The sequence below is a fragment of the Pinus tabuliformis genome, chromosome 3_1 (assembly GCF_031772625.1).
Source record: "Pinus tabuliformis cultivar Carrire ecotype Pingquan chromosome 3_1, CPIR1, whole genome shotgun sequence".
NCBI lineage: Eukaryota > Viridiplantae > Streptophyta > Pinopsida > Pinales > Pinaceae > Pinus > Pinus tabuliformis.
Genome location: NC_142301.1, coordinates 424869524 through 424893179, shown reverse-complemented (window position 1 = coordinate 424893179; position 23656 = coordinate 424869524).

Sequence of the window (23656 nt, the reverse complement as noted above, 5' to 3'; positions counted from 1 at the left end):
TGTATTTCCAGTGATTAAACAAGTAAATCTTAAGGTGTCTTTGGATTTTGGACAAACTTGTTTGTTTTCGCTTTAAATCGAAATCAAAGTTAAATAACAACTTTCTTTTTGTAATACATCAACATTAAGAAAGGGAAAAGAAAATACATGCATTGTGCATTTTGCATTTGAAAAAGTTTGCATGATGATTTAGGAGAAAGTGCATTAGTTTGTGCTGTATGAACTGTGTGAAAAGATTTGCCTTTCTTCTCCCTCAGTAGTTAAGATTTTCATCAGTCAAAAAGATTTGAAAAAGCTTGCTTCTCATCTTAGGCTGCATTTAGGAATTTTTCATATACATCTCGTGGTGAACCTTGAAAGGAAAACTTTAAAAAGATCAACTTAAAATATACTAAATGAACCTAACAACGCATTGAAACATAACGCAAACACATAGAGGTCTAAGCTAGAGACGTGTTCCGGCGTCGTTAAACGTAGTGACTGTCGATCTCTACGAAGGTGGGTGATTCCTCCTGAGAGACGATAGCACTAATACGGACTTGTGCTCCCACGTACCGTCGCGTATATATTGGGAGACCCCTATAGGCATTTATCCTTTATCCTTAGGAAGCCGTTCAGCTGCCCTACTGATCGCGATGCAGTGAACACAGCATTCACGAAGATCGACCAACCGTACCGTAAAACGTATTCTGTGGTTTCACGAAAAGTTTGGCACACCCTCTGCCTAGAACTCCAGAGAAGTTTCTTTTGGCCTTTTTCAAACTCTATAACTGAAAAAGTCCATCCGAGCATTTGTCACTTCGGGCTCGTTAAAACATCGAAGGAGACTAGAGTCATCTTTAGCTTTTTCTCGACTCTTAAAACATGAAAAAGCAAAGTTATGTTTAAAAGCGTCTAATAAAATTCATTCAAATCGGAAACACAAATTTTCCCCTTTATATTTTAGTTGATCGAGTAATCCGCAATCGTGGAAGAAAGTCAATTGAACATCCGTCGTTCTCGGAGGCTTGCGAGTCAACCGTCTTTGTCTCCGGAATCGAAAACAGTCCGGACAAAGCGAGCTCGTCGAACCAGTTCAAAATCCCCTTTAAAAGTTAGAACAAGTGTCCCAACAACATCTGAGATTCTGGTTACTCCAAACATTTCCGGAAACCCTGCCTCTGTAGAAGAAGTTCAACCGCCGCAGAAGGACAGTAATATTGATCCTAGTCTGGGGGCAAATACTTGTGTAACTGAACCAGTTCCATCTGTAACTGGTCCAGAAAGTTTTGTTCCTCAAACATCTGTCGCTGTTGATACAACCCCTTCTTCGACACCGGAAATCTATTACGGACCTGACGGTCTTCCTCTTCCACCTGGTCTGATTGCGATAGAGGAAATTATAGAGGAACCGCAAGTATCCACTCCAACTCATTTTGGAGTAGGGGTCACTCTATTTCCTGCTACAACAGAAGTTTGTCCATCACCAGTGGAAGTTCCTGTAGAATCACTAGGCAATCAATTGGATAGACTCAAAATGTCTGAACAACCGTCGACATCTAGGACTGTGTCAAATGACACGGTGACGGTAGAATTACTTGCTGCAAATCCAACAATGTTCGCCGGCATACCATCTGTCCCGACTAGCTCTCAATCACTAGAAGGAGGCCACCAAGGGACTATCTCGGCAGTATGGTCTATTCCTGTTTGTTCCGGAGTAATGTCTGGTAACTCTTATGGTGAGACTCATCAAATTGACCCTTTTGGGAATCAATTTAGACCATCCAGTCCTCCAGGACAATCAATTGCCTTGAGTTCTGGATTACCACCGTATGGGGGGCAGTATGCCCTTTCATTACCCCCTCCGGGAGGGTACCCATACGGGAGTTCTCAACCTTATTCAAGTTATGGTGGAATTGCAACGAGTAGTTGGGTACCTATGCTATCCCAGCCACCAAGAGTTGTATATTCTATGCAATAGTGTGTACCTGTGACGAACATCCCAACTACACCGGCTATCGTAACCGTGTCGCAAGTTCAAACGATGCCTGTTGTATGTCAACCTCAGATTTCTCAGGTTCTCATGCAACAGCCCCTTGACCCTGCGACCCAACCACAATCGCCTACTGGTGGGGCGACACAAGTACAATCGAGTACAATTACCCCACATCTTGGTCCAATGGTTAGTATAGCGCAACAACCCATGGTATCGCAACCGTGGATAGTGCAATACCAACAGCCACAATTCCAACAAGTGTACCAAGGTTCTGAACAGCAAATCTTTGCGAATATTGGACAACCATATGTCCAAAATGGCCAAAATCAACCACTTTGTAGTGGTCAAGTCCATCAACCATATCAATCATACCAACATCAACTCCATTATGCTGGTATGCAAAGACCAACTGTTCAGGCAATTCCATCGTACCCTGGTTACGCTTCCCCTAACTTGAATCAATAGTTACCATTCGTGGCGACTTTAGAGTTGCCTGATTTACATCGGTTAACCAATGATCCAATTGCTTACGCCCCATGGTGGCCAGTGATCCCGCACAAACTTCCATCCGACATTCCTAAATTCAATGGAAATCCAGGTGAAGACCCGTCGAATCATGTGATGACATTTCATCTATGGTGTTCGTCGAACACTTTAAATGATGATTCGATAAGGCTTCGCCTCTTTCAGAGGACATTGACAGGTCCAGCGGCGAAATGGTATATAGAATTGCCAAGAGCTTCGTTCGACAATTTTAGCTCCCTTGCCACGACATTCTTAACCCACTTTCAATTACCAATAAGGTATGAAACGGGAACAGAGATATTGACTAACTTCAAATAGACAACCGCAACTCATATATCAGATCATATACATGAGTGGCAACGTCGATGAAGAATGGTTAAAACATACGTTCCTGATCAGCTTTTAGCTGAGTGGTTTATAAAGTCGTTACTTCCGTCCATAACGGAAGATGTGGCAAAGGGGGGAGTCGTAACAAAAGAGCAGGTTATCGCTCGTGCACAATATTTGGACTTAGTATATACTCAGTCCGGCACGCTCTATGACAAAATACCAGACGCCCCTAGACCAGAGTTTTCAATCCCTCCTCCTCCTAAATCAAATAGTGACTCTCATGCCGGCGATGGCGTGATTGGCACGGCAAACACGAATCCGAAAAGGACCAATCAAAAGAAATCACATAAGGATTCGAATCAAAATGCGCATGAAGAAGTTCTTGCTTCGGAAGTAAATGCCGTATCGACAGATAAGGGCAAATAAACCAATCAACCAGGAAGCAAGAAGAAACAAAACAAAGGGAAGAAAGATCGAAGAAAGTCATCTCCTCGAAAAACTCCTCATAGAGAGGAGAAACCACCTGGGAGGTGTCACATATGTGACGAGGATCATTGGACGGCAGATTGCCCGTACAAAGCTGAGTTTAAAAGATTCGTAAAGAATTCGCATACTCCAGCTGTGTTGACTGATCCATTTCCCGACCCAAGTCAGAATCTGGTTGATAGTGGAAATGCTTCCCCATCACAAGTTATGATGTTGTCAAGTTTTAAGTGCCAAGATGATGCTTTAATTTCAACATTAAACAAAAACCATGGGAATTCACAGTTGTCGAATGGCGAGAGAAAAGGTCGATCAGACAGTTCGACAACAACTTCGACAGAAGTTGTGCCGCCATCCAATACAAGAAGCGTTCCAACGATCCATGGAGGCAATCATCCTCTCCAATATATCAGAGTAATTTTCCTAAAAGGCCCTTCTTTAATGGGCACTTTTGCCCCACCACCACCAAGTAATCTTACGGAGATGGGTGCAACGGAATATGAAGCCTTCTATTTTTAATGGATCTAAAAGTTTCGAGGATAGTTCCTATCTCAAGTCAACCTCGTTTAAAAAATGAAATAAAGAGTAAAGAGGATAGTTCTTTACGATGTCAACCTCATTAAAAAATGAAATGTCCCCCTAAGGTTTAAAGGACATATGCCTCGTTTGCATTTTTATGCTGGGGGCATCAAGATTGAGCAAGGTTTGGTCGCATTCAAGCTCGTTAAAAAATGAACTGCCCCTTAAGGTTTAGGGGGCATATGCCTCGTCTGCATTATTATGCTGGGGGCATCCAAGATCTGAGCAGTTTTAGCAAATAGTTCATGCTCATTAAAAAATAAACATAAGTTGTGAGTAATCTTCCCCTAGAGTTCAAGCTCACCCAGAAAAAATGAATCGGTAAATAACCTTGGTAAATGTAACCTTTGACAGCCATATTAAAGCCCTTGGTCGTGTTCTTGAAGTCTCACCTCCATCCGTTCATTTGGCCAATCGTTCATCTCCATATGTTTGTTTACCCATTTTGAGGAACAGCTGCGAAGAGTGATTTCACTTAGCCATCCTTCTGACACTGCCGTGATTGGAAAATTCCAACCTGTACCTGGAATCTGCTGCTATCCCTGTTTATCACTCGTTCCTCAAAAGACGAGTCTTCTTTGAGCTCTTTTCTCTTGACTCGTAAAATATGAAAAGTTTGCCGAGTTTTGGCCTTCCAGCTCGTTAAACGACCGGAAGAGCTATCCCTCCTCTAGATTTTAATCTTTTTGGACCTGAGGGATTATTGCACAAAAAGATCGAGCGCTTGTTTTGTTCGGCTCGTTAAAGCAATCGAAAATTCATCCCTTCTGTATTGTTTTATACTTTTTCGGACTTAAGGGATTAGATGACGAAAAAGGAATTCTGGAGTTGACTTTATGTACCTTTTCAGACTCTCTAAAAATGAAAAGGACCGAGTTATCCTTGTCGTTAGACTCGTTAAATTCATTAAATAGCGACAAACTTGTCTTTAGACGAGAATGAGTTTCCCTATCGCTAGGCTCGTTAAAACATAGCGATGGGCTTGCCCGAAGGGCAGGTTATAGAACAAGCATATGTTATCCTCCTCAGGCTTGATAAAAATAAAGAGGTACTGGTCAGCAATGACTGGGGAAAAATTGGGAGAACCTCACAGCTTTAATGGTAGCAAGTCGCTCTTGAACATGACACTTTGTCCTCCGTATCACATCGGGTTGGGTTGTTTCATTCACCGGTCTCATCACCATGGTCCTCGCCACACCATCCACATTTGGGGTAATGCTACCAATCCATCACATCAGTGTCGTTATATGTTCAAGAGATGTTGTTCTGCAAAAAGTCAACCGTGTCCCATCCACTGCCATACATTGTCCTTCATCCCTTTCATGACCGCCACCCTGAATCATACCTCACAGTTTGTTTTCACCTCATCACAATCACTAGCTCCGTTCCGTGTCACTGATGTGGGATTCATTAAGGCCCTCCTTTGACAGATCGCTCCTTGTCGACATCAGCTCATTATCCAAGGAGTTGATCTAGGAACAACCCCTTCAGTACTTTGAAGCTTGCATGCCTCAATGGCAAGTTTCTCACTTCCAGCGACAGGTATACATCAATGACCTTCGACCAGAAGATTTTGCATGGTGGTCGACGCCAAGTCCTTTATTCCCACCATGTGAATTGTACTGCCGTACCTTGAGGGTCATCATCCTTATCGGTGACTCCTCTCACGCTTGTTAACGGTTTACATCATTGACCGGTAATCAAGCGATGTCTTTCCATGTTCGACTCCAAGAAATTCTCACATGGATCGACTTGTGCATCGAGTGAAGATCGGAAGAGATTGAAGACCCCGGATCTAGTTTCATCCATCCGGGCTGCGATATATATTCAGGATATAAAGACATTTGATATGTACATCATTGCCGCAGATGATCATCCTTCTCAAAGGATGATAATTTCAGCAGAGAATTATCAGTCTGTCATCAGACGATCGTCTGTGCTATGTACCAAAATGAATTTATAAAGCTGAGCATGGGAATGCCCGCCTCAGCTAGATCATGAAAAAGTATGAAAAATAATGTATTGTATTGTATCTTATTACAGGACACTTCTCAGCAGATTGAATGAACTTCGGATCCTCCTAATAAAGCATTTCACCCGATAAACGACCTCATACTTTAGGGGGCATCTGTTATAGACAATTTTGTGCCTTACAGCATCAGGCATGAATTGTCAATAATCCAAGGGATCCAAAGTCCCTAAACATGATGTTCCTACCCCTAGAGGAACAAGGTCAGCAAACCAACATCTCTCAGATCAGTTCTCCACCTGAAAACACTCAAAAACAAGCAATCCTGAAATCAAAGCAGGTGCTCCACTAGGCTTCTGCGCTGAAACTCAACTCCTCCATGGTGTACCTGCGTTGCAAAGAAGGTAGAACAAAGGCCACCTGCGCTGAGCGAGATGGGACAAGTGGCACACTGAGTCATTGCTGTGGAATCTTCCAAAAATGACACTTGGATCAGGTATTTCGCCTTGTGATGAGTCAGAGGCTCTGTTTCTCCAAGTGGAAACAAGGTTCTCCAAGTGGACTCAAGAACTGAAGATCAACTGAAGAGAGAGAGGACACAAGGCAGCTACACATCAGTTGCAAGCTGACTCATCCTTTCTCAATTCATCTATATATTGAGCTCTCTCCTATGAGCTCAAGAGGCTGGAATTTTGTGCAAAGTAATGATATGCTGTTGGTTTCACTATAGAACTATTGGGTGATTGCTTGAAGGAGGTGAAGAGGAGAAATTCTTTCTGCTGGGAGGTGTTGCTGGATTGGGGCCTTCAATGGTTGTAACGCTCTCAGAACTTTACTTCTTCATTAATAAAAGCTATTGAGGTTCTTCTATATGCACTTGTTTCAATGATGTATTGTGATAATTGTATATTTGATTTATGCTAATCCTTGAATCAGTTATGATTGCATGCTTCTTGTAGTTTCCTTCTTTGCTATTTTACAGGATCTCATTGTAGCTGGGCCAGCAATAGAGCAAGGAGCTGGGAGCAAGCAGCAAGGAGAAGAGTTTGGATTCGACATTAAGCGCAAGGCAGCGGTTAGTGCATTTCTTCATTCTCTCTTGCTTTCGTAAAGAAGTAAACCTTAAGTAGTTTCCTTTACAGTTGTTGTTGAGGTACTATCACCCTTACAGTGGGATAGGGTCATCTGAATCGGATACTTTTCCCTACAACAGTCCCAACGTGGGTACTACAGGCAATTTATTAATCAAAGAATGAAAAATTTACATAAGCTTCTCTCATGCACGGATTACCCGAACAATGACCCTCCATGCGCTTTAAATAGAACTCATGGACCAATCGGGTGTCAAGCCACGGATCAAGTGTCGGTAATACCAAGGTGAGAGTGAACCGTCGGATCACTACATATCGTGACCGTCGGATTGTAAGTTACAAAATGTACAACGGTAAAGAAACACACTTTACCTAACTCTAACCTAACTCTATACTAGACCAAGTTGAACTTAACTATATCCTATGTGTCGGAATATCCTAACATCCATCGCTTTGTAATATATTGTTTTCTAACAACTGGTATCAGAGCCAAAGGTCTATTTCGTTGATAAACTCACAGGAGAGAAAGGCTCCTAGTTCGAGTGGGAGCAATGGTGGAAGATGGTAGGTTTAGGGTCGAAAAATTCAATGGCCAAAACTACTAGCTATGGAAGATGTAGATGGAAGATTATTTTTATCAGAGAGATATGTACCTACCATTGAGAGGAAAGACAAAGAAGCCGCTGAGTATGACAGACAAAAAATGTGATATTCTGGACAGAAAGGCACTTGGAAGAATACAGTTGTGCCTAGCGGTGTCAGTAGCATTTAATATTTCAAAGGAAATGACAACATAGGGTTTAATGTCAGCATTGGCGAACTATATGAAAAACCCTCAGCCTCAAATAAGATATTTCTTATGAAGCATTTATTTAATATGAATATTTCAGAAGGTGGATCTATTGCAGATCATTTAAATGATTTTAATACAGTTGCAAGTCAGTTAATTTCTGTAGGGGTAAATTTTGATGATGAAGTTAGGGCTCTATTATTTCTATGCTCATTTCTAGAAAGTTGGAATGGTTTAGTTATGGCCGTTAGTAACTCTATCTCTAGATCTAGTACTTTAAAGTTTGATGATGTTGTCGATGCAATCCTTAGCGAGGAAATGCGACAGAAAAGCTCTGGTGAGACATCAGGTAATGCTTTGACTGCACATACTAGGGGAAGAAAAATGGAAACAAGAAAGAGCCCAAGATATCGTAGTAAGTCAAGAAAAGGAAGATCCAAGTCTAGATCGAGGATAGTGTGCTGGAAATTTGGGAAGAAAGGACACCTGGAGAAATACTGCAAGTCTTAGAAGGGAAAAGAAGTAGATGCGCAACAAGAAACTATTCATGAAGTGAATGTAACAGGTGATGTGTTGCGATATACTTTGATTCTTTCATTAGAAAATATTATTGATGCCTGAGTGGTAGATTTAAGGGCCTCATTCCATGCCACACTTGATAAGAAACATTTTCATGATTATGTTCAAGGAGATTTTGGACAAGTTCGATTGGGTGATGATAAACCCTGTAAAATTTTTGGAATGGGTACAGTTTTCATAAAACAACAAAATGGAAATCAGTGGCTATTGAAGAAGGTAAGGCATGTTCTAGATCTGAAGAAAAATCTGATTTCAATAGGGCAGTTGAGAGGTGAAGGTTGCGTAACTACTTTCACAGATAAAACCTGAAAGGTCACTAAAGGATCCCTGGTAATAGCGAAAGGAGAAAAGGTTGGTAGATTGTATTTATGCAATGGTAATTCTAATTCTGTTAATGCTTTAACCTCTACAGTAGAAGATACGACATTATGGCATCATAGGCTTGGGCACATGAGTGAGTAAGGGTTGCAGATTCTTCACTCAAGAAATTTGTTGTCAGGTTTGAAGCATGTTGATTTAAAATTCTGTGAGAATTGTGTTTATGGAAAATAGAAGAGAGTCAGATTCCTTAGAGTTGGGAAAGAAAAGAAGAGCGAAAAATTAGAGTTTTGCATACAGATGTATGGGGACCTGCTCAGGTATCATCTCTTGTTGTCTCTCATTATTATGTTACTTTTATTGATGGTGCAACTTGAAAAACCTGGATTTATTGTATTCGAAATAAATCTGATGTATTTGATACTTTCAAGAAATGGAAAGCTTTGGTTGAAAATGAGACAGGGAAAGGGTTGAAGTGTCTCAGATCAGATAATGGAGGCGAATATTGCAACAAAGAGTTTGATAGGTACTTTTCAAAGAATGGAATTCACAGAGAGAAGACAGTTCTAGGAACACCACAAGAAAATTGTTTGTTAGAAAGGATGAACAGGACAATCATAGAGCATGCAAGGTGCATGAGATTGCATGCAAGATTGTCTTTACAATTTTGGGCAGATGTTGTAGATACTATTGTTTATCTAATAAATAGAGGGCCTTCAAGTTCCTTGGATGGTGGTATTCCAGAGGAGGCATGGATAGGTAAAAAGGTAAACTACTCCTTTTTGAAGACTTTTGGTTGTGAAGCCTTTGTCCACATTAACAAAGAAAATAGAACAAAGCTTGAGGCAAAATCAAAGAAATGTACCTTTATTGGATATGGTGTTAATGATTTTGGTTATCTCTTATATGATTATGAAAATCACAAAATCATTAGGAGCAGAGATGTAATATTCAATGAAAAGGTCTTGTATAAGAATCAGTTGCAGGAAAAGAAACAAGAAAAAGAAAACAGAGAATACACAGTGCTTGACGATATCATAGGAAAAGTGATGGTGCCTAAAAATCATAATGATCAATAGCCAGAACAATAACCACAACAAAAATAAGCACTTCAAACACCTGAAAGTGGTGTTAGAAGATCTACCAGGATAAGTAGACCCCTTGAACGATACTCTCCTTCATTATATTATGTATTGTTGACTGATTCTGGTGAACCAGAATGTTATGAAGAACTAGTGCAGGTAGAAACCAGGAAGAAGTGGGAGCAAGCCATGAAAGAAGAGATGGACTCCTTAGCACATAACCAGACTTGGGACTTAGTCAAGTTGCCTGCAGGTAAAACAACATTGCAGAATAAATGGGTTTACAGGTTGAAGGAAGAAGATGGAGGAAAATAGAGGTACAAAGCTAGACATGTAGTGAAGGGTTTTGCACAGAAGAAAGGTATTAATTTTGATAAAATATCTTCTCCTGTTGTTAAAATGACTTCAATCAAAACTATTTTAAGTCTAGTAGCAGCGGAAGATTTGCATCTTGAGTAGTTAGATGTAAAGAGAGCCTTTCTCCATGGGGATTTGGAGGAAGAGATATATATGCAGCAGCCACAAGGATATGAGGTAAAAGGGAAGGAGAAACTTGTGTGCAGGTTGAAGAAGAGCTTGTATGGCTTAAAACAGGCTCCAAGGTAGTGGTATCTAAAATTTGACAGGTTTATGTCTGAACAAGGTTATACTAGATGTCACTCTGATCATTGTGTTTATCTCAAAAGGAAAAATGATGGCAGTTATATTATATTGTTATTGTATGTAGATGACATGCTTATTGCAGGTTCTAGCATGTAGGAGATAAATGTGCTCAAAAGAAAATTGGCAAAATCATTTGCAATGAAGGATTTGGGTGCTGCAAAACAAATCCTTGGTATGAGAATAACTAGATACAGGAAGAATCACAAATTAACATTGTCTCAAAGTAAGTACATAGAAAAGGTGTTGAAAAGGTTTAATATGCAGAATGCAAAACCAGTTGGTATACCTTTGGCTAACCATTTCAAGTTAGGTAAGGAGGCGTGTCCCAAGACTCGAGAAGAAATGGATCATATGTCTAAATTTCCATATGCATCAGCATTTGGAAGTTTAATGTATGCAATGGTCTGCACAAGGCCTGATATTGCACATGCAATGGGAGTTATAAGAAGGTACATGAACAATCCAGGAAAAGAACATTAGATGGCAGTGAAGTGGATTCTCAGGTATTTGAGAGGTACTACAAATCAAGCATTATGCTTTGGTGGTTCAAAAATTACTCTACAGGGATATGTTGATGCAGATATGGCAGGTGATAGAGATAACAAGAGGAGCACAACAGGGTATGTATTTACTGTAGGTGGAACAACTCTCAGTTGGGTTTCAAAAATCCAAAGTGTTGTTGCACTTTCAACAACAGAAGCAGAGTATGTGGCTGCTACAGAGGCTAGTAAAGAAACGATTTGGTTACAAAGGTTTCTGGATGAATTGGGCAAGAAGCAGGAGTTGGGCAGGTTATACAATGACAACCACAGTGCCATACATCTTGAAAAGAACTTTGAATTTTATTCCAAGACTAAACATATATAGCTCAAGTACCATCTCATATGGTTAGCATTGGAAGAGGGATAGTTGAAGCTGGAAAATATACACACTAGCCAGAATCATGCAGATATGCTAACAAAAGTTGTAACAAGGGAGAAAATAAGAATCTGCTCAGTCTCAATTGGTCTTCAAGTATGATGAAGAAGATGAGAAATAGCCAAGTCCAAAGTGGAGTCATTCTCTAGCAAATGAAGTAGTGGTGGAGTTGCTATAATCAGTCTCCAAGTGGGAGATTGCTGGGTGTCGAGCCTGATTATCTTCTGTATTCAAAGGTTTCAGCTGGATGTATACCCCAGGAAGACTGTACACCCCTCCACATGGGGGGGTTGCAGGGGGGACTTGTCCCCCCCACGGGAGTCCACGGGGGCTAATCCCCCCCGAGTGGGGGATCCGGGGGTCAGTGGTCCCCTGGCAAGGTTTCGGGGATAGTGCCTTCAAAGCCAAAATAGATGTAAAATTTCCTTGTAAAAGTCTAGTAATTTCTAGTCAATCTGGGTCATTCATTAGGCGGATGATTTGATGGTAGAAGTTGTGTTTAATTTAGGGTTTTTTTCCCTAGAAGGCAACCCCTCACTATATATGAGGGAATTGTATTGCGTCTATGTAGATCTATATTCTGAGTGAGGAAGAGAGAGGAGATTGAGAGCGAAGAGGGAGTTACAGTGGATCTGCTATAGGTTGTATCTCTTTAGTTTGTTGGAGAATATAATAAAAGAAGGAATGGTTGTTTCTTAGTGGACGTAGCCCAAACTGGGTGAACCACATATATCTGTGTCTCTCTTGTTTTATGTGTTTTCTGTGTTTATATTTTGCAATATTTTATGTGTTCCATTGCTCTGTAATATATAATTTTCTAACAGGGAGGTAGAGTGTGTATGATAGGGGGGAGAGATAGTGAGGGAGTGAGGAAGAGGGGTGGGGAGATAGAGACAGAGGTAAGAAGAGATAGAGAGACATAAACAAATGTATAGATTGAAATAAAGATATAGAGAGTGGCAGAGGGTGGCAGGTAGAGACAAAGAGGTAAGAAGAGATAGAGGGACACAAACAATTGTGTAAATATAAATAGAGATATATAGAGTAGAGAGAGAGAGAGAGAGAGAGAGAGAGAGAGAGAGAGAGAGAGAGAGAGATAGAAGGAGAGTGGAGAGAGAGAAGGATATAGAAAGGGATAGAGAAGGTGGTGAGGGGAATATAAGAGGAAGAGCACAAAGAATAGAGAGGGAGGGAGGGAGGGAGGGGGGTGAGAGATGGAGTTAGGGAGAGAGAGATAGATAGATATCGAGAGAGAGAGAGAGGGAGGGGGATAGAGACATATGTAGGGTGAGAGAGAAAAAAGGAGGGAAGGAGAGAGAGAGGGGGAAGAGGAGGGAGATAGATATAGATAGGTAGATACAATGATTAGGTAGAGATAGATAGTGATGGAGTTAGGGAGACAGGGAGAGAGAGAGAAGGAGGAAGACAAAGACAAATATGGAGGGGTTGTAGAGAGAGAGAGAGAGGAGAGGATAGGGAGCATGAAAAAGGTAGAGATGGAGGGGGGATATAGAGGGATGAAGAGAGAGAAAGATAGATAAAGAGTGATGGGGGGAAGAGAGAGAGAGAGAGGTTGGGGGGGGGGGACAAGAAATGGTAGAGAAGGGAGAGAATGGAGGAAAGTAAGGTCACAAAATTGCGCAAGAGTTATATAATTTGAATGATATCTTTGCATTTCTAAGAAAATGTGAGAAGGAAAGAGTGGAAGGTAGGTATGCAATTTAATGTTTTACATGTTATTCTCAAGAATGCATGTATAATCATAACACATTTGTGTTTTTTTTCCTAGTCTTCTCCCAATGGGTGTGCCACTTTCCTGACATCCAAACACATATCTAGTGAATATGTATAGAAATGTAGCAACTATGCTAACACTTGGTATGAGTTTCTATGTAATTAGAAAGAATATTTTTATCCATTTGTCTTATTGGAAATCATTTTTTTGTCTTATTATGTAATGAGAAGAAAATATTTATTTAATTAGAAGGAAATTTGAGTAATTTGCAGATAATTATTGTGTTGTTGAGGATTTGGAAAACATTTTTTGTCTTCTGGTATAATTGGAAGCCATTTTTTTAATCTTGTTATGAAATTGGAATAAATTTTTGGTTATTTTTTGTAAGATTAGGAGATAATGATTGTCTTCCTTTATAATTAGAGGACAATTTCTGTGATTGGAAGACAATTTATATGTTTATTTGTGATTGGAATAAAATTATTGTATTCTTGTAATTACAATCTATTTAAAGATGGGGAACCATAATAGTTGGAAAAGAAAGCCACCAAGGAAAAGAGAACCCATAGAATTTAAGAAAGAGAAGAGACCAAGGTCAGTAGGGAAGAACAAAGACATTTAGAAAAGGATAATCCAAATTCTAGCGCAACAGATGAACCTCCAATGAATATTCCATTAAAAAAATTGATGTGGATGATTAGATGATGATGGATTTTCTCAGATATGATTATAGTATGGATGAAATTAGAGAGGCGATTGGTGCACAAATTCTTGATGAAGAAGTTTCTATGGTACAATAATGCGACATTTCAAAATCTATCCCTGAGCATGTCCCGTCCCCTTCAGGGAATGTAAGTCCACAAAAAATAAGTCAAGAGTCCCAAATTACAAGTCCGTCATGCCTACCTATATTGGAAATTGTGCAATGAGGAACTCCAAAACGTTTTCATGTGGATGAGAGTGGTTTATTGTTACTTGAAGTTAAGATACCTTAAAAAATTATTTCTTACCAATACTATAAAATTATCAGAGAATGCTTCGAGCTGAAGTCCAATGCAACCAAATGACAATTATTTTTTTCTTGATTAAAATATAGGAGTTTAAATATTATTAGAATAATTCTAGGCATCAAAATAATGAAAATATATATAAACAAGTAATCATTTAGTCAAAAACCTTGTGGATGCATAAAAAACATTTGTAAGGCAACTCGATCCCAAAACCATAATGCAACTTGTTGTTCGTTGTCAGAATGAATTGTTAACAATATCACAAGAAAATTTGATTGCTAAAACACACATCTCATCTTATTAAATACAATGAAAAAACCATTTAAAAGTATTCTATTATATGAAATATTCTTGAGATAGTTGGGAAAATAGATTATTGAGCATTCACTAGTAGGCTACCTTCTTTTGATATGAAGTTAATTGGAGAAATTAAGGGAGTAGTGAATAATTTATAGCATGAGAACTCTACACCTTCTTCTAACCAAAAATATGTAAAAAAGTTAAGAAGGGGTTCTAGGGTCTATGAACATGACATATAAATTTTTTTATGAGAGATTCAAGAATGAAAATTATACGCTTAACTTGGGCTAGTGATCATTTGGGAAATGCAAGCCTTGGTATGTTAGAATAAGAAAAACACATATAACATGTTGTTGTTAATACCAAATTGAATACTCTTGCCATTATGTCACACAGACACGCACATTTTGTATTTCATAACATCCTTATGATGGAATGCTCAATTATATTTCCAATGGAATCATCTAGGTACTTTATTTCCAGTATCTTATGTACAAGGACTCATGGGGGTACATTTTATAAAAATTATTTCTTATATGGGACATGCCTCAGTTATGGTGGAATGGAATTATTCAGAAAGTGCATCCATATAAGTGACAAGTATGAATTGGGGATAAAGGAGGTTAACTTACAAAGCTTCAAATATGTCACATACAATACTAAGGGAGGGAATGAATGGAAAAGGATATAATTGGTCACATCCAAGGTTAGTGAGGAGTACATAAATAATATATATTTCATTTAAATTGCAATTTAATTCTAGGATTTAAACATATAATGATTAACATAACATATAGTCATTGGTTAGATACTAGCAAATACTATAGGGTTATATTGAAGGTGTATCACCTGCATATAAGTCATGATATGTGTCATACTTAACTTATGTACAATACTACATTAAATGTCCTACAATTACTTGAAGGAGAATAATATATAGATGGATAAACATTAGATTTGGTTGGATGGTTGTTCTATCTAGTTAAAAAACATGTGTATTTCAATGGTTGTGTATGTTGAATGAAAAACAAAAGGTACCACATATTTGGAACTATTTTGAGACAGGGCATAGAAAATGGGAGCATGATGAAGGTGCATGCACTAAAATGGCATTATGGCTGGAAGAGATGAATTTCGATACTACCTCCAGTATTTGAGAACTGAAATCCATTGTTGAATAGTTTTCTTCAGTTATGGGGGAGGGAAATGGAATAAAAGAATACCAATCAACCAAGAAATCATAGGTGAATATATTTTTTGGGTGGTGGTCTATGTATATCATACACATGTATATGAATGAAAAAAAATGCAACGAACTCATGTATTGCATTCATTTCAAACATCATACAATTCTATACTTCAAATATGCACAAGAAAACTCTCTTTTACTTCCATGTAACATGTGGTAGTAGTGATTTGGACAATTTTGAATCCATAAACTAGGTTGATAGCTAGGATCATGTATCACTCTCCATTAGTCAATGTAGAACTATAGAATTATCATATTTGGAGGAGAACCAATCAAGTATTTTAGAGGATTATGATCACATATCATATCTTGTACAACCAAATTTGATGAATATTTTATTAATTTTAATTAACTAGCATGATTATAGTATATTTGTTTATTTAGTGGACTCACATGTTAGCACTCCATTTTTTTCAGGGCACATATATCCAGTGGTTAACTCAAAAGGTAATGAATATTGGTTGGAATGTTTCATAGAAGGAAAGAAATCCCAAAATGTCACATTGATAGACTCTGAAGGCATTGATCTTCCAATTGGGTTGATGGTTAACAATGGAGAACATCTAACATAAATGAAAGAACATGGAAGAGTAGAAAAGGGTTTATATTTGAAGATTATAGACCAGGAAATTTTGTGTACCACTATATAAACTTAGTTGTTGGTACAAACCTCCAACTTCAAACAAAGGCAAGAAAGAAATCATCAAAGGTACAATACTTCATACCTGATCATGAACATTGGAAATTAATGGAGACCATTAGTATTAGAAGTGATCCTGATGGTATACTTGAATAACCATAGGTAAGTAGTCATGTATGTGGTATGTTTTCTATTTTATTTTTTATGTGGTATTTTTTATGTTTGTTTTTCAATTAACTTATGAATGAATTGTATTTATTATTGATTAATGCATCTAAATCTATTGTCCTTTGTTATGCATAGGTTAACTAATGAATCATAGGAACATGAAGGATCATCAATAAGAACAATGATGTTTCTCAACACCACCCAATTATTCTTCGAAATATGTCTGGGTTGGCTTCAATTTTTTAGTAACTTTTTCACATCCATTTGTTTATTATTTCTCATTGGACTCTAGCTTTTGTTTAGTTCATAGGAAAAACAAGGTTTTCCACACATAACCATAGCCATCAATTGGATCTTTCCACCTTGTCATATTTATGCAAGTACACTTTATTTTTTAGAAAGAGAGGCATCAACCTCTTTTCATCACTTATATGTGACACCTAATATAGTGTATCATGGATTTTGTGCATTTATTTAATGCATTAATGAACTATATCACTTATGGTAGGAATCCTGTGACATGTTGACTATGTGTCTCACTTTTAATATTATCGCTTATGTACATTACTTATGAGGAATCACTTAATTATGTCAGTTATGTGTGTCACTTATTGGCATGTCTTATGGTGTGTTACGTATAAATTAGCCATAGTGGTATAAACAACAATTCCATCAATATAATGTTCCATTAATTCATAAAATTCATAAATAAAATTAATAACTCATCGCATCACAAAGAAAGTGCATAAACATAAATCGTATGTTGACCTTTTAGAAAAAATAAGGTTATCCACACTTCACCTTAGCCATCAACTAGGCTTTCAACACTTAGTCTTAACCACCATATATTAGTAAAAGTTGGCATAAGTGAATCTCCAAACCCTTAACACAGAATCCACCAAACTAAGAAATCTTAGCCACAAACTAGGATTTTTAAATTCCACAAAACTAGGGTTACCAAATTCCTCATTACTAGGGTTTTCAAATTCCAAAATACTATGTTGGCATTATGGCTAATATGTTTTCCTTAATGGAAACCTGCATGTCAAATGAGGAAGCGTATTGGTAGCCTTGTTACAAGTTTATGTTTAGAAATGATGAAAATATGATGTTGAAAAGGTATACAGAACCTTTGTGAAGCAAAGTCGCATGCATACACAGGTTCCATGAAGAAAAGTTTCATACATGAACCTACCCATGGAGAATAGAAACCATGATATTTTTCCATGGTAATCTTCCACAATTTTGTGACAACAATGAATATTTGATCTCGTCAAATAATTACTAAGAAAAAATCCAAGTGATTTTCTTGTGGTATTGGAAAGACAAAAGGATATAAAAGGAGAAGTAGATCAAGTAATGAATGTGTGCATTTGATGGATTATTCATGTGTGATCTTGTAACAACCCTAGTGAAAATTTCATGTAATAAATTAAATAACGACAAAATAAGACCACAGGAAAGGGACATGTATTCAAAACTAAATGTTGGGAAAATATATCCTAGTGGGCATCACTGGATGTGTGTTTTTGGCTAAGGAAATTGGCAAAGGCTAAGGAAAACACATTAAAAGGAAAAAAGGCATTTTGGCACATATATTTATGAAAATAAAGGAAATTAGGAGAAAAGTAAGGTGAAAGGTCACAGGTTGCATGTGAGGAGGAAATTGAAGGAAAATAATGGAAAGCAAAAAAAATAGAGGCCTCATTAATAAAGAGGCTTCTAAGGATCAGTTGGTAACCTTTTGTTAGTTCAAGTTTGGAGCTCTCTCATCATTCTCTCTCTCTTTATCTCCCACTCTTGGTCACTTACAATTTTCTTGGACCACTCTAGCTTTGGATCAAGGAAGGAAAAGCAAGGAAAGGAAAGGAAAGGAAAATAGGGATCAAGGAAGAAGAGAAGGATCAAGAAACTTCAACAGGAATGCTTGTAGGTAACTTCTTTCTTGTGTGATTTCCTAGATAGTTTGGACATCCATGGCTTTGCATGTTGGTGTATGGTTCTCTTGTTGCTGGTTGCATGGTTTTGTTGAGTTATGAGAGTGGTTTTCATCCTAGCCTTTCCTTTTTCTAGACGCCATGGTACGTTGGGATGTTTATCTTGATTTTTTGCTTTGGTTTGCTAGATGGATTTCGAAATATGGGTTAGAGGTGGTCTCAAGTTTCATTCCCAAAGGCTTGGGAATCCCTTGACCGGTTTTGGTGGGATACATGGTAAAGCCTGAGGGAGAAGTATCAGTTTAGGGCCTAGTTATCTTGGTTTGGATTGTGGTAAATCCTGAGAGATTGGTCTTGGTTTAGGGCTAAGTGATTGAGGATTGGATTATGGTAAAGCTTGAGAGACAAGGAGATGGAAAATTCCTCAAGCATAGTGATGGATTCTGAATGGAATTCCAAGTTCGGGTCGGTTGTGATTAGAGCACCAGTTTTGGTGTGATCACGGTTTGATGAGGGTGGAGGTGGTTTAACCTCTGGATTCCCTTGGTTGTTCATGGATTGGTTGTTCTATGAGATGCCACATTCATGCTTGGAATATGGCATGGGGGTGACTAGCTTAAAGAAAGATTTGGTTCAACCATGTCTATTGTTGGGTAGTACGTGGAAGTCTTGAACCTGGATGGATTTTCCTATGATTAATAAAAGCTAAGTTATCTTACTTTTTCACTAGTTTATATGTGGATTTAATGGAAGTCATATCTCTAATATTTTTATGGTTCTATGTTGGTTATAAGCATGGTTAAATGACTGGTTCATGTCATGGTTATTTCATGTATTTATTTTTAATTGTTACATGGATGGATGCAATACATAATTGATGATATAATAGTTCAATGGAGAAGGAGGTGATCCTTCTGGTTATGTTTCATAAGTTTCAGTCATTTCTGCTCTGCCTTGTATCCTAGACCTATAAGTTTCATTGATGCCAACTGTTTGACAAACTGTTAGGCCCAATTAGGGATGCTTAGGCCTAGCCCTAAGTTTGATTTTTGATTTGTTTATATTTTCATCATGTCTTTGATGGATTCTAAAGGTTATAAAACGTTCCAGGTAGAGGCCGGGATTCTGGGCTAGAAAAGTGGCTCAAATCTCAAGTACGCTGGCACAGGTTTGCTAGAAAAAGTGCAGGGATGCTAGAACACAAGGCTGTGAGACTGAATTTGGATTCTGGTAGATGTCTTGCCTATAGCATGAGAAAGGCCATGGGTTAAAAGGCTTAAAACATTAATGGGACTCGGGGATAGGTTGTCTGAGTGGCTGCCATGTCTCTTGAGGGTGTTGCTGATTTCCTGAAGGTCACCAAGGAAGTCAAAAGTATATGACTGGCTGAATATGGTTATATGTCACTTACATTTTGATTATATTTCACTTGACTACATCCTTTTATGTATGATGGATTCTGAATGTTTTTGTTACATGTATCAGTCTTGTAGTTTGATTGCAATAATCGATCACTTACGATTGACTACATGTGTTCATACGTATGTGTATTTGATTAAGAATGTCTTATGCTTGTTGATAACTGCATGTGGAAATGTGTACAATGGAGTGATGGTTGTTTTCATGCATGAGATCATAGAATTCATTGTTGATATGGCCTTGCATTAATGACTGGACCCTAGCTAGAATGATGTTTACGCATTGATACACTTATTTGATATATGTCTATATGATGTTATGATTATGTTATACATGTATCATGCTGATTTGATGATCTTGCAGACAAGATATCCTCCCTGAATTATGCTAAGGTACATTGGTTTATTGTTATTTTGGTTTAGTTGACATAGTATGCCTTGCAGGAAAGAGATCAGATGGCTAGTAAGGTGGTAGACTACATAAAATCTCCCTATGCATTAGATGGGAAAATTGGTGTTGGGCACTCTTCTGACTTGGCAGACACATTGATAAGGCCGAAGGAATAAATAAGGAGTTACAAAGCAGAAAATGAAAAGATCATGGAGGTACAAGAGAAACAAGTAGAGGTGAATGCGATACTACTTTAGAATTTGTCAAATTTGCAGCGACAGGGACCACTTCAGATCAACCATGGACATGAGGACATAACTAATGGGGCATATGGCAGTAGGTTTCCTAGTAGACATAAGTTGGATAGATATGGCATGATCAGAGATGGCAAGCTATTGGACACTCTAGATAGGAGAGGTGATAGAAATGAGTACTATTCTAGTTATTGCTCTCACATGCATCATGATCGTCCTCGTCATCATCCTTACAAGAGGAGTGATAGGGGATACTTGCCGATGGGTTTAAGAGGAAAAGCCACCTACCATTGATGAATAAATGAAGAAATCATAGGATGTAGAGGCATGGTTGCTTGGTATGAAGAAATTATTTTGATTGCATGATTATTCAGAAAACATGAAAGCAAAGATAGCCACTTTCAGTCTCAAAGGTAAAGCTGATATTTGGTGGGAAGAAATGAAAAAATTCAAGGGTACACAAGACGAGGATTTGACTTGAAATGCATATGAAAGGCTCTTCAAGAAGAGGTACTTGTCTAAGAGGTACTATTATGACAGAGCTAAGTAGTTTTATGAGTTGCGGATGGGTTCTATGAAAGATGATGAGTATACTAGCATGTTTTTGTAACTATTTAGATATGTTCCTTACCTCAAGGAGGAGAAGGCCAAGGTTCAAAGATTCATCAATTGATTGCATGTTTCATACAAAGATTAGATTATGTTTGATGAGCTTAGATCGTTGGAGGGGGCCATCTGAAAGATGAAGCATTATTATGAGAAGTTGAATTGCAAAGTTGAGCCTAAGAATGACTTGAAAAGAAATGAGAAAGTTTTGATGGTATTGGACCTGCCAACATGTTAGGGGATATTCCAGGTAAGAAGTGTAAGCTATACCTTAGACCATTTGGTGTAGGAGTCCCAATAGTGGGCCATACAGTATCCACATGACTACAGTTGCACGTAGAGGTAAGTAAGATGTCCTCATTGGTAGCAAGGGTGTGACATGCGTAGCAAGACAAGGAATGTGCACGAATGGTTCTAACACATGGAAGGTGGAATGAGTGTGCCTGTTGGAAACCTACATAAACACGTAGCTTGGAAGGAAACACATGAGAAAAGAGGCATCAAAAAATATAATGAAGGTGAACCAACAATCCAAAGTGATGGTTAAGCCGATAACACATCTCAATAAGATTCATACATACATATACAGAAAGAGCCTATACATACATTCGTAAGAAAACAAATACATATAGCATTAAAGTAAACAAGTTAATTGAAATAAAATAACAAAATATGCATGAAACATGCTGATTCCTTTATATTAAGAAGTAAAAGTTCCAAATATATAGCACAACCATAACCAACAACTAGTCCCAATAAAGGAACATTACCGTCACTTCCGCCTGGTCCTCCTAAGAGATGTACTAGCTTTGTACTATGGAGAAGTCAAGGCTGGTTACAATACTCTCCAAGCTTTATCTAAGATATATCTATCAGAATCTTGGCTGACGAAAAGCTTGTAAAATTATTTATGAGGTACTATAAATAGCAAAATTTGTGGTGACCCTTGACATTCCCCTTTGTGACTATTCTCCTACCCTCATGGCTCTTCAACTACTCTGTGACCGTTACATTCAAATGTCGACACTTGGACTAATACTTTACAAGATGTTACATACAATCTACACATGTACCCATGTTAGAAAAAATAGGCTTGAGCAATCCATGCAAGACATCAGTAGGACTTGAACAACTGTGGGAAGACCAACTCTTCAAAAATCCTCATGATGGTCGACGGTGGCAAAATTATGCCAAGCTTGGTAGTCCGTGATGGTGTCCATGAACCCTATGGTGACATCTTTTTGGAAATGAACTATTGCCTCTATTTCATCTGAGAACATTGATTTGGGTCCTCCTAACCAACTTGTCTGATAATATGCACATCATTGTCTTGAGTGCGGTCATACCAACAACATACTGATGCATAGTGTCTTCAATAATCGCCAAGTCTTGACTAGTGGCTATGCACATCAACTCGTCAAAGTATGTGTCTAGCTCTAGTCGGACTTGATTTTTGTCTTTGCCTCAGTGAGTGTCCCAATAGATTGGATCACATGTGTGCGCATAACAACATCCATGCTTCTGAACACCCGTGCATGGGAAGTCTGCAAAATTGTGATGAGCTGTGGGAGTTCCACATAGTTACGGATCTGACTATGGATGCGTGCATTCAACTTAACTGCCATGGACTTCATCATCTTGGGAAAGTGTAATGAGGCTCCCTTGTATCTCATTGTCCATGTTTGCATGCGGTCGATGAAAATATGAAAATTAGATAAGATACATGCTCTCCTAGCACAATGTTGCTGCCAACTGTTGTGATGGACAACTTCCTTATGCACGGTATCAAATCTGAAATACAACATTCGCATGACTGTCTCAAGGGATGATACTTCATCTGGTATCACCTTCTTAAACTTTTCTTTGGTGTATGCTGTAACATGTTCTACTCCCTGCTTGGCTCTCTGTAACTCCTTAGCCATTTTCTTATTCTCTACTATCAAGAAGCAAACACTCAAGCTAGTGTCCTCGGAATATGCTATGGTAGCATCAACCAATGTTGTTGGATTCCTTCTCACATCAGACATGATCACTCATTCCTCCAACTTTGGAGGAGATGTGTGGACATTTAAAGTGGACACTCTGTGCAATTGAATAACTCTATGCTCTGACTCATCGAATGATATGTTGTGCATCTCTTCTTCTAGACTGTCTCTAAGGATCTCAGTATCTCCTTGATCGTTCAGGATTTGCTCTACTTCTATATCTGGTGAAGCTGGTGGGTCAACCTCTTGGTGGTAATGCATGAGGTCTATGTCTGGTTTTAACTCTTGTTGCTCCATCTTTGTATCCACCTACTCAAGTACTCGTTCAATCTCTTGAGATAAGTGTTGCTTCTATGACTCCTCACCCTGCCTGCTTTGCGCCAGCTACTTGAATGGGTTTACAACCTGTATGGGTGCAGTTTCATCTATTTGTGCATCTTGCACCACTTTCTGTGTCTATCCTTGGTGCTCTACCTTCTCCTCTTTTCACAACTCCTGTTCTTTCATGAGTTACTCCTTCAACTCTTGCATCTCCTTCACTCTTTCCTCCATCCTCTGTTTATCTCTCTGCCTTTGTGCGTTCCTCTTTTCGTGCTATCACCTCTTCACCTCTATCTCCAAAACGGCTTTCTCCACAAGTGGGTCTACTCTGAACTTGAAT